Source organism: Pistacia vera, unplaced genomic scaffold (assembly GCF_008641045.1).
Source record: "Pistacia vera cultivar Batoury unplaced genomic scaffold, PisVer_v2 Contig491, whole genome shotgun sequence".
Lineage (NCBI taxonomy): Eukaryota > Viridiplantae > Streptophyta > Magnoliopsida > Sapindales > Anacardiaceae > Pistacia > Pistacia vera.
The window spans coordinates 187,041-200,053 of NW_022196325.1; positions in this window are offsets into that span (position 1 = coordinate 187,041).

A 13,013-nucleotide genomic window follows, 5' to 3' on the forward strand; every position below is an offset into this window, starting at 1 on the left:
GTGAGTTATTTTTGCTTAATTTTCCTTATTTTTGTTTATGTTTTCCATACTTATCATGTTGTTTTTATTTGATGCAGCACATCGATGAGGTATTGGCACTGATAAGGCTACGATAGACCAGTAATGGTGATCTATTGTATCCTGACTATGCCATCACCGATGTGGCGTTTGGCTAAACGCTTGTTTCGACATATCGCAATTTAATTAAAAAGGACGTTGGTAGAGGTGCAGCAAAAGGAGTCAAGCCAAAAAGATTGGGCCTAGAAGACTTGGATTGCATCCCTGATGATTTTAAGTTTGATGACAGGATTATGCATTATGTACGGGGGGAAAGGCCCAAATATAGACATAGTTAGGCAAAGGTTAAAAGAGTCTACTGCATCATCAACATTAGAGATATGCACTAGATAGCAGTCGTCGCGCATCTAGAAGAGGGGTTGCTAAAGATCTTTGACTGCAACCCAACTATTTGTCAAGACAAGCAGTTGGAGGTCGAGTTGGAGCAACTGTCCATGTTGTTCCTACGGCTGTTGCATGATAGCAGAATGTTTGAGCACTTTGGTGATCAAGTACTGACCGAAAAGTGGCCACTACAGTGCTATCCTGTCCCAAGAAATGATTGTAGTGCTGATTGTGGGGCATATGCCCTGAAATTTATTTAGTTCAACATGACCAACACCCTGATAGACAGCTTGAATGACAAAACAATGAGCAACTATTGGGAGCGCTGGGCTGTTGAGTGCTTCCATGGGCATATAGATCTGTTTTGATTGACCAGAACCCAATCAAAAGGTATGGAAGTTGGACTTTGAATTTTGTAGTTTATGTGATGTTGATGTTAAAGTTGGACCAGAACCTATGGGCATAATTTTATAGGTTCCTGGCAAACAATGAGAGGAAACTTCTCAAAGGCTGGTTAGCAAGAGGAGGCATCTGTAATCAAGGCTGCTAGCAAGGCATGGTATCAAACAAGGATCTGAGACAGGTTCCTCACAAACAAAATTTGAAAACTTCTCAAAGGCTGGTTGGCAGGAGGAGGCATCTGCAATCAAGGCTGCTGGCAAGGCATGGTACCAAACAATGATCTCAGACACGTTCCTCATAAACAAAATTTGAAAACTTCTCAAAGGCTGGTTGGCAAGAGGAGGCATCTGCAATCAAGGCTACTGGCAAGGCATGGTACCAAACAATGATCTCAAACACGTTCCTCACAAACGGAATTTGAAAACTTCTCAAAGGCTGGTTGGCAGGAGGAGGCATCTGCAATCAAGGCTACTGGCAAGGCATGGTACCGAACAATGATCTCAGGCAGTGATCATACAGAATTTGAAAACTTCTCAAAGGTTGGTTGGCAGGAGAAAGCATTTGCAATCAAGGCTGCTGGCAAGGCATGATACCAAACAATGATCTCAGACAGTGATCATACAAAATTCGAAAACTTCTCAAAGGCTGGTTGGCAGGTCATCGGAGGAAATTTTATTACAATCAAAACTAGAGTTAAATGTCTTAGGAATTATTCTGTTTTGGCACTATTATGGATGATTTTAAGTTTAAACTTTCAATTACATTGATGTCTCTTATATTTTGATTTGTGATGAATTAGATTGATATAAATTACTTAATTGTGTGATACAAATTCTTTTCGGATTTGGGAGGGAAATGAGTGAGGTAGAAATGTATCCCAGTCACAGCAATTTTGAAATTAGCTCTATAAAGACAGATTATTTGCCTATTTTATTTGAAATTTGTTTTAAGTCGATTTCTCGGTTTATGTAATGGATCTTTATCAAAATTAGTTTAGTGGACCATGACCATTATTGTATTTTTATTAAACATATAGTTCTTTTTCGTCTATATGAAACATATAAGGTGTAGAATGTTTACGTCTATGTTAAACATATAAGGTGTACGATTCGTTCTCAGTGGAACATGACCAAGAGTTTTCCAGAAATGATCGCTTAAGCGATATAAAATCGCTTAAGCAACCAAGAGTAAAAGCGAAGAATTGCTTAAGTGATACATAAGATCGCTTAAGTGATCATAGATTTGGGTAGATGACACTGCCTTAGATAAGATCACTTAAGCGATCTAAAATCGCTTAAGCGACCAAGAGTAAAATAAAGGAATCGCTTAAGCGATCATAGATCTAGGCAGATGACACTGCCTCGAATAAGATCGCTTAAGCGATATAAAATCGCTTAAGCTACCAAGAGTAAAATCAAGGAATCGCTATAAGATTGCTTAAGCGATATAAAATCGCTTAAGCGACCAAGAGTAAAATCAAGGAATCGCTTAAGCGATCTAAAATCGCTTAAGCGACCAAGTGTAAAATCAATGAATCACTTAAGCGATACAAAGGGATCGCTTAAGCGATCATAGATCTGGGCAGAAGATTCTGCCTCAGACAAGATCGCTTAAGCGATCTGAAATTGATTAAGTGACCAAGAGTAAAATACAAGCAGATGATTCTACCTCGGACAAGATCTCTTAAGCGATCTTAAATCGCTTAAGCGATCAAGTGTAAAAGGTTAGGATCGGTTAAGCGATATCATAAATACCACTGGATCTCTTAAGCGACAAAGTCTAAATACACAGGATTGCTTAAGCAATAATATTAATCGTTTAAGTGATCCTATGTATTAGGATTTTATTATTGTATTTCAGAAGATCGGTTAAGTTATTAACGTTATCTTAAACATATAAGGTGTACGATTCGTTCTCAGTAGAACATGACCGTTATTATATTTTAATTAAACATATAGTTCTTTTACGTCTATATCAAACATATAAGGTGTAGAATGTTTACTCTATGTTAAACATATAGGGTTTACGATTCGTTCAATGGACCATGACCGTTGTTATATTTATATTGTTACAGATGTACATGACTTCCTAGATGATGGGGATCACATTAAAATCCTTGATTATAGGGATCACTTCTATCCTAATTTAGATTGATCACCTACCTAGTTTAGAACACTACAAGTGCATATAAATATGTATCCTTTTAAGCTAATAATGAGATATGTGAATATTCATTACGTTTATTTTACATGGTATAAGAGCCAAGAGAGATAATTAGGGTTTGGGTCTCAAATTTGGGAAATTAGGGTTTAGGTTTCAAAATTGGGAAATTAGGGTTTAGGTTTCAAAATTGGGAAATTAGGGTTTAGGTTTCAAATTGGGAAAACCTGTTTAGGTTGAGATTTGTTCAACACTGCCACCCAAGGGAGATTCAGAAGCCGCCGATCGGTAAAACCCTGAGTTCTGGCCATCAGAATCATCGCGTGTGAGCTCCACGTGCCACCCGAAACTCCAATGAACAGTAACAAGCGCTGGTGCATGAGAGCGCGTGTACAGTTGACTTCTCCACCGATTCTCTTCGTCTACTTCGTCGGTACTTTTACAACACATTTTCGTGCTAGATTGGGTAATCTCTTACTGGTTTATTGCTGTTCTTTGTTTGGAGATTTATGAGGACTTAGTTGTGATCTTTCAGCACTTTGTTTTCGTTTGGTTATTGGTTTTTTGCTTGTTGTGGCCTCTGGTTGGTGGTGACTGTTGATTGATTTGGTGTGTCACTGAAATTTAATTAGTTTGCTTTGTTTTAACCGTTTGGTGGTGTGCATTGGGATTAACATCTGTTTAAGACATGTNAATTTGGGAAATTAGGGTTTAGGTTTCAAAATTGGGAAATTAGGGTTTAGGTTTCAAATTGGGAAAACCTGTTTAGGTTGAGATTTGTTCAACACCGCCACCCAAGGGAGATTCAGAAGCCGCCGATCGGCAAAACCCTGAGTTCTGGCCATCAGAATCATCGCGCGTGAGCTCCACGTGCCACCCGAAACTCCAGTGAATAGTAACACGTGCCGGTGCATGAGAGCGCGTGTACAATTGACTTCTCCACCGATTCTCTTCGTCTACTTCGTCGGTACTTTTACAGCACATTTTCGTGCTAGATTGGGTAATCTCTTACTTGTTTATTACTGTTCTTTGTTTGAGATTTATGAGGACTTAGTTGTGATCTTTCAGCACTTTGTTTTCATTTGGTTATTGGTTTTTTGCTTGCTGTGGCCTCTGGTTGGTGGTGACTGTTGATTGATTTGGTGACTGTTGATTGATGTGGTGTGTCACTAAAATTTAATTAGTTTGCTTTGTTTTAACCGTTTGGTGGTGTGCATTGGGATTAACATCTGTTTAAGACATGTCTGATACAAAGCCAGTAATGGAAATGATACCGATGATGTCGAAAATTACAGAACATAAGCTCATTGGTATAACTAATTACCATGATTGGCGTAAAACTATTATACTGCATTTGCAGAGTATTGATAAAGATGATCATATGACTGATGATCCACCTGAGGATGATTCGAAAAAGACATGGCTCCAGGATGATGCTTGGTTGATTCTACAAATACAGAACTCTATTGACGGTGAGATACTTGACCTAATTAATCATTGTGAGTTTGTTAAAGAACTGATGGATTATTTGGAGTTTCTGTATTCTGGAAAAGGGAATGTTTCTCATATTTATGAATTGTGTAAGGCATTCTACCGTGCAGAGAAACAAGATAAGTCTCTTACAGCTTATTTTATGGAGTTTAAGAAGACTTATGAAGTGTTGAACATGTTGTTACCCTTCAGTGCTGATGTCAAAGTTCAACAAAAACAACGGGAGCAAATGGCAGTCATGAGTTTTCTTGCAGGTCTTCCTTCTGAATTTGAGACTGCTAAATCTCAGGTTCTAGCCAGTCCAGAGATCTCTTCATTGCAGGATGTCTTTAGTAGGGTTTTCGCACAGAAGGTACCCCACGGTTTAGTTTAGTAGTGCTCTCGTCAGTCAAAGAATGACTATGAATCTGGGTGATCACAATTGAAGTCATTGATATAGGCAGTTCGAAACCGCATCCACGGTTTGACTGATGGGAATGGTACACATATTACTGACAGTCAGGGTTTAGGGCGTTTGCGGGGGGTTTTTTAGGATCTTCTTACTGCCCCTAGTCAACCTCAGATGCAGAGGCTTCCAGGTATTTTTCTGGCCGCATTTCTCGATATGATTTCTCCATTGACTGCTCCTATCACTGATGATGAGATTAGATTGCTTTATTCTCTATCCGATGATAAATCCCCGGCCCGATGGATTCACATCTTTGTTTTTTAAGCGGCATGGGATTAGGTACAGATTTCAGGGATGCAGTGAGACATTTTTAGCTACTAATGAAATGCCAAGATGTGTAAAGCCACCAGGATTGCTTTGGTTCCTAAGGTGGAGAGCCGAGTCGTATGACAGACTTTAGGTCGATATCTTGTTGTAATGTACTTTACGTGCATTACTAAAGTGATTGTGAATCGGTTTAAAGTTGTGCTTCCGGATATTATTGGGGTTTCCCAGTCAGCTTTTGTCTCGGTCGAAGGATTTCTGATAATATCTGTTGACTCAGGAGCTTTGCGGAATTATCATCTTGGGGGTACTTCACCTCGATGTGCTTAAAGTGATATTCGGCAAGCTTTTGATACTGTGAGTGGGAGTTCATCCTTTTGGGATTACTTACTGTGGGTTTTCCGAGCTATGGTCAGGTGGATCATGAAAGTATCTCTACACGTATTTCTCTGTTGCCCTGAACGGAGAGCTTCACGGATTTTTTAGGTCCTCCCGGTGGTGGCGGCAGGGGGACCTCTTTCTCCTTACCTTTTTTGTTGGCTATGGAGGGGTTAGCTAGTATTTTTGGGAAACCTCTCACAGCCTGGTTTTCAGTATCATTGGAGATGTAGGCAGGCAGCTATTACTCATTTGTGTTTTGCAGATGATTGATGGTGTTTTGTAGAACAGATGCTTCCTGTTAGCTTGATCAAATCGGTCTTGGATTATTTTGCTAAGTTTCTGGATTAGTGACTAATGCGAGAAGAGCCAGTTGTTTCTTTCTAGAGTTACAGATGAGGAGCAGATTGGGTTACAGTCTATCATGGGTTTCCAGTTGGGCCAGTTACCGTAAGATATCTAGGGGTTCCTCTATCTCTACCCGCCTTCGAAATTCTGATTGTAGGCCTCTGTTGGAGCGAATTCTCTCTGGATAGGCTATGGACGTTGGCATCTTTGACCTATGCAGGCCGACTACAGTTGATAAAGTCGGTACTTTTCTTATACAGGTTTATGGTCTCCATGTTTTTTGCCGGAGCTACAGTTAGAAGGATTGAGAGTATTTGGCCTCATTTCTTTGGAAGGGTACTTCTTTGTCCTTCTGGTGCTAAGGTTGATGGTCTTCTGTTTGCTATCATTGACGGAGGGTGGCTTGGGGATTAAGAGGATCCAAGATTGGAATAGGGCGGCTATTCTCAAACACGTTTGGAGGCTACTTACTGATAGATTCTATATGGTCTTTTGGGCCCATTCGGTTTCCTCCGTGGTCGTCCTTTTGGCATATCCGAGTTACTTTGGGGCTTCATGGGCTTGGAGGGAGATTTTACTTAGCAGGGTTTGGTGCCGGGGTCTTATTGTGACTTGTATTGGAGATGTAGGGACACCATGTTATGGCGAGATCACTGGCTTGCAGGTCCTCTGTGTGACTTGCTCCCTTTTAGAACCTTGACTTCCATTGGTTGCTATGGGATGCTCGGGTTTCAGACATTATCGGATGGTTTGTGGGACTTTCCTTCAGGCAGTGCAGACCTTCAGCATATCTGGGACTCTATTACAGTGTAGCCTTCAGGAGAGCATCCTGACCATCTTGTGTGGAAGGGCCATCCATCTGGACGTTCTCTATTGATCACTGGAATGTGTGCGAGACAAACGAGATGTGAACTCGATCATCATCTTTTGTGGTTTCCCGGCATATTCCAGTACTCTTTCTTCTCTGGCTCGCTTCTCTGGTCGGCTTCACACCATGGATCGGTCAGCTCTCATGGTGTCATTACGTCCTCCCGATGTTTTTGTGCAGATCAGCTATAGAGACCCATGACCATTGTTTTTCAGCTGTGACTTTTCCAGTTATGTTTGGCAGGAGGTCTACCAGGATGCTTTCTACATGGCCTACTCTCTCCTGGTCCTCTGCTCTAGGGGCTAGCTTGCATCTTCGACGAAAAGGTGACTTCAGCCACCTTTTCCCGGTTAGTCTTTCAGCCACAGTTTATTTCCTATGGTTTGAAGGAATAATTGCGTGTTTCGTCAGCATATGTAGCTCTCGCAGAGATATTGTCTTAACTATTGTGATCTAGTTCGGGCCAAGATTTTGGGTCTAGCACAGTATGAGATCTCGCCTCAGCTCCGTGTGATATGGCATCTTCGACTAGCTTTGTAAGGAACCTGCATGCTTTTTGTGCCGGTTTGTGACTTTGTGTTTGTGGTGAGCTGCGTGCTCTTTTATGCCGGTTTGTGGCTTTGTGTTTGTGGTGAGCCTGCGTGTCTTTATGCCAGTTTGTGGCTATTATTTATGGCATCTTCTTGCTTTGGGGGGCCTGCGTGCTCTCTTTTTGCTGTTCATGACTTTGGGGTTTTCCCACGGGTTCTGACTACAGTTATCAGTCATCCTTGGGGTATGCCCCTGTATTTGTATATTTTATCTTTATACATACTTACTTATCCAAAAAAAATTGGAAGTGGCAACAAAGGAGGAGGGTCAAATGTAATATGGGAGGAATTGTGTGTCACTATTGCCATAAGCCAGGACACATGAAGCGTGATTGTAGAAAGCTTCAGAATAGAAATAGAAGAAATCCCTCTGCCCCTGTGCATCCACCAATGATACTTCGGACAGTCATTTATCTCTGCAAATGAATGTCCAAGTTTTCATTGTACCAGGAATCATTAAAGGCTTCACCTACTCTTGTCACGGCTAGGCTGACTCAGGTAAGCCAAATACATGTCTCCTTCCTCATCTCCAAATTGTCATTGACTCTGGTGCAACAGATCAATGTCAGGTATCCCAGTCTCTTTGCTACTTATCAATCAAAAACCTTCGAATGTGACTTTAGCAGATGGGTCACCATCCTACGTTCTTGGGTCTGGCACAGTTACCCCTACTCCACAGCTTCCCTTGGCAAATGTCTTACATTTACCAGATTTTCTTTCAATTTGATTTCTATTAGCCAACTTACTCGTGCTCTTAATTGTTGTGTTATTCTTTCCCGATTATTGCTTGTTTCAGGATCTTACGACGAAGAAGATTATTGGTAAAGGACATGAATCTGGAGGTTTATACAATCTTGACAGACCAAAATCTACACCTGTCGCTTGTTCTAGTGTTGTATCCCCGTTCAAGCACATTGTCGTTTGGGCCATCCATCTCTTCCTTCACTGAAGAGATTGTGTCCTCAGTTTAATAAAGTGTCTACATTAGAATGTGAGTCATGTCAGTTTGCTAAACATCATCGTGTCAGTTTTAGTCCTAGAGTCAATAAAAGAGCTAATTCTCCTTTGAGTTAGTTCACTTGATGTTTGGGGTCCTGTCTAGCTCTGTCTAAAATGGTTTTAGATATTTTGTTACATTTGTGGATGTATATCTGTATGACTTGGTTATTCTTAATGAAAAAATGTTCTGATTTGTTTTCTTATTTCTGTGCTTTTTGTACTAAGATAAAACTCAATTCAATGTTTCTGTTCATACATGCGCAGTGATAATGCAAAAGAATATCTGTCAGTTTCTTTTCAAAATTACATGACCCAGAATGGCATTTTCATCAAACTTCATGTGTTGATACTCCATCTCAAAACGGAATAGCAGAATAAAAACAGACATCTTCTGAAATGCCAGAGCCTTATTATTCCAAATGATGTTCCTAACCATTCTGGGTGATGCCGTTTCCACCGCCTGTTTTTGATTAACTGCATGCCGTCTTCGTCCTTATGGTGAGACCCGTATAGTATTCTTTTTCCTCACAAAGCATTATTTCTCTTGAACTAGGGTATTTGGTAGCACTTGCTTTGTTCGGGATGTTCGCACATCAGTCACTAAATTAGATCAAGTCATTAAAATGTGTCTTTCTTGGTTATTCTCGACTTCAGAAAGGATATCAGTGTTATTGTCCAAGTCTAATAAGTATCTTGTTTCCATTGAGTTACCTTTCTAGAAGAAACACCATACTTTCCCTTCTCCTACAGATCGCTCGAAGGATGATGATAATGATGATTTGTTAGTTTATATCTTCACTTCCCCTGCACCAATATCTGAACGGCATCTATCTCTGACCTGTGTCACTATTCCTGTTCCTACATTGGCTCCTATCTCTAATCCTGCTCTTGCTCCCGTCAAAGTTTACTCTCGTCATCACCTCTCCTGTTTCTGTCTGGTCAACTTCTTCGTCATCCGATCCAGTTTCAAGTGATGATCTTCCTATTGCATTGCGAAAAGGTAAACACAGTGTACTATCCTGTTTCTCTGTGTTTCTTATGATCATTTGTCACATTCATCATGTTCCTTTATTGTTTCATTGATTCTATTACTATCCCTAAAAAGTTCATGAAGCCCTTTCTCATCCTGGTTGGCGTAATGCAATGATAGAGGAAATGAATGCCTTAGATGACAATGGTACTTGGAAATTGGTAGATTTACCTTCAGGGAAACAGGCAATTGGATGCAAATGGGTGTTTACAGTTAAAGTTAATCCATATGGGTCAGTTGCTCGACTAAAAGCCGTCTGGTTGCAAAGGATATGCTCAGACTTACGAGTTGATTATTCTGATACTTTTTCCCCTGTGGCTAAGTTTACCTCTATTCGGTTGTTTATCTCTATGGCAGCTACTTATGATTGGCCTTTGCATCAGCTAGACATCAAGATGCTTTTCTTCACGGCGATTTCAGGAAAGGTATATATGGAGCAACCTCAGGGTTTGTTGCTCAGGGGGAGTATGGGAAAGTTGTTATCTCGAAATCTCTGTATGGTTTAAAACAGAGTCCTCGTGCTTGGTTTGGAAAGTTTAGTCAGGCTGTTGAGAGATTTGGTATGCTGAAATGTAAAACTGACCATTCTGTTTTCTACAAACGGTCTGAAACTGGCATCATTTTCTAGTTGTAGTGGATGATATTGTTATACTGGGAGTGACAGTGTGGGCATCACATCTCTTAAGTCTTTTCTCATACCCAGTTTCACACAAAAGTTAGGGATATTGAAGTATTTCTTGGGGGTTGAAGTTACAAGGAGCAAACGAGGTATATACCCTCTCAGAGGAAATATGTGCTTGACTATTAACTGAGACAGGGAAATTGGGGCAAAGCCATGTAGTGTTCCGACGGTTCCAAGTGCAGCTTCGAAAGATGGTGAACTATTTGGATCCTGAGAAATATAGAAGATTGGTCGGGAAGTTGAACTCTTACGGTGACTCGTTCAGAATGCATATTCATAAGTGTTGTCATCAGTTTATGGCCTCCCCAACAGTTCATCATTGGGCGGCTTTGGAGCAGATCTTGTGTTATTTGAAAAGAACCCCTAGACGCGGTATATTATATTCCAATCATAGTCACTCTCATATTGAATGTTTCTCAGATGTAGATGGGCAAGTTCCAAGGTAGATAGAAGATCCACACAGGCTATTGTTCTTTCTCAGAGGAAATTTAATATCATGGAAGAGCAAGAAGCAGAATGTGTGTCAGATCAAGTGCAGAGTCAGAATATAGGGCTATGGCACAAGCTGTTTGTGAAATAATGTGGATATATTAGTTCCTGATGAAATAGGCCTTGAAACTTCAGTACCAGCGAAATTATGGTGTGATAACCAAGCGGCTCTTCATATTGCATCTAATCCAGTGTTCCATGAACGAACAAAACACATTGAGATCGATTGCCATTCGTCCGTGAGAAACTACAACAAGGTCTGATTTCCACTGGGTATGTGAAGACTAGAGAACAATGGGAGATATCTTCACAAAAGCTCTAACTGGATTGAGTTGATTATCTTTGTAACAAGCTGGGTATGATTGATATCTATACCCAGCTTGGGGGGAGTGTACAGATGTACATGACTTCCTAGATGATGGGGATCACTTAGAATCCTTGATTATAGGGATCACTTCTATCCTAATTTAGATGATCACCTACTAGTTAACACTACAAGTGTATATAAATATGTATCCTTTTAAGCTAATAATGAGGAGTGTGAATATTCATTACGTTTATTTTACACGAGAAACAAACACGAAGAGAAAGTTTTCGAATTGATAACTTCCTTAATGCAAAGCCTTCTGAATTGCATAATCCTTTTATCCATTTTTTGTAAACATTAACCTCGAATGAGAGTCCCAACACAGTACCAATTCTCTCTTATCTCAACAAACTATCAAAATCAAAAGCACAAAAATATGAGTTAATACATAAAACAATTACATCAAATATGAGTTAGTTTTTAACCTAAAACAAAAAGAACAGAAGAAGAAGGTTACCTATAGCGTAAACAGTCGAACCCTAAACCCTAAACAGCCTTCAATCGTCCATTGTCGTCGGTGTTTCTTCAGTCGTCGTCCTTCTATGTTAACCAATCGCCAGTCGCCGCTTAGAACCCTATTTTTTTCTCAATCTTTGTCGTAAACAATTGCAAGCTAATGCTTTCAACCCTATTTTTTTGCCACTCGCCAGTCGCCGGTCGAAGTTACCACTCGCCGCTCTGAATAAACCCAGAAGATAAATGACTTGCTTGTCCCTTATTTTCTAAGGACAACTTTGGTGGGTCACGTGGCAACCATTCTACCGCTACACTGATAGAGATTTCGAATTTTAAATATTGATTTTTGGGGCTACATGTAAATTGACTCTCCTACCCTTCTTCAGAGAGGATTTTTGACCATCATACCTTTCTTCATAATGGAATTTATTAACGGATCTGGCCAATGGGTGGAAAAGTGTCGTTTTGAAGTTTTTTGGTTGGAAAAGTGTCATTTGACAAAACTTGGGTAGGAACATGTCGTTTACTTGACCTTCCTTTTTCTTTTTTCCTTTTTTTTATTATGTACAAAAAATACACTTTACCAGGCACAAACTGTGCATTTTGTACAATCTCATCTCATAATTTCCTAAAATTAATATATTAATTTTTTTATCAAATAAAAAATAAATTTAACTCTAGTGGATTAATTACTAGAATTAAATTAATTTTGAGAGCAATTAAATAATATAAAATTATTTATAAAATGAACAAATCACAGTGTACAAAATCAAGATTATAATTAAATGCACGTGTACTTGACCATTCATACTTTGCTTTATAAACGAAATACCCCAACTCTTCACACATTTTTTTTTTTTTTGAAAACGTCCTAATTAATCTCAATCAATTAACAAGCTAATAGGACATTATATTTCTTAAAACCATGAAGATTTATAAAATGATAAAAAAAAATTATTTTTAGTTTATTAAAATTATGGAATTAGGATTTGTCATATCAAATCTAGTTTATTGGAATAATGGAATTGCAAAAAGTCCCTCAAAAAGGTTAAAATTACAAAAAAGAAAGCAAAAAGATCACAATAAAACAGAGAGCAGAGAGTTCAAAGAGGCAAACAAGAAAGCATTAATTGCAAACCATAAATAAATAGCGGCCAAAAAAAAAAAANCTCTTGAACCTAGGGTATTTGGTAGCACTTGCTTTGTTCGGGATGTTCGACCATCAGTCACTAAATTAGATCCCAAGTCATTAAAATGTGTCTTTCTTGGTTATTCTCGACTTCAGAAAGGATATCGGTGTTATTGTCCAAGTCTTAATAAGTATCTTGTTTCCATTGATGTTACCTTTCTAGAAGAAACACCATACTTTCCCTCTTCTCCTGCAGATCGCTCGAAGGATGATGATAATGATGATTTGTTAGTTTATATCTTCACTTCCCCTGCACCAATATCTGAACCGGCATCTATCTCTGACCCTGTCACTATTCCTACGCTTCCTACATTGGCTCCTATCTCTAATCCTGCTCTTGCTCCCGTCAAAGTTTACTCTCGTCATCCACCTCCTCCTGTTTCATGTCTGGTACCAACTTCTTCGTCATCCGATCCAGTTTCAAGTGATGATCTTCCTATTGCATTGCGA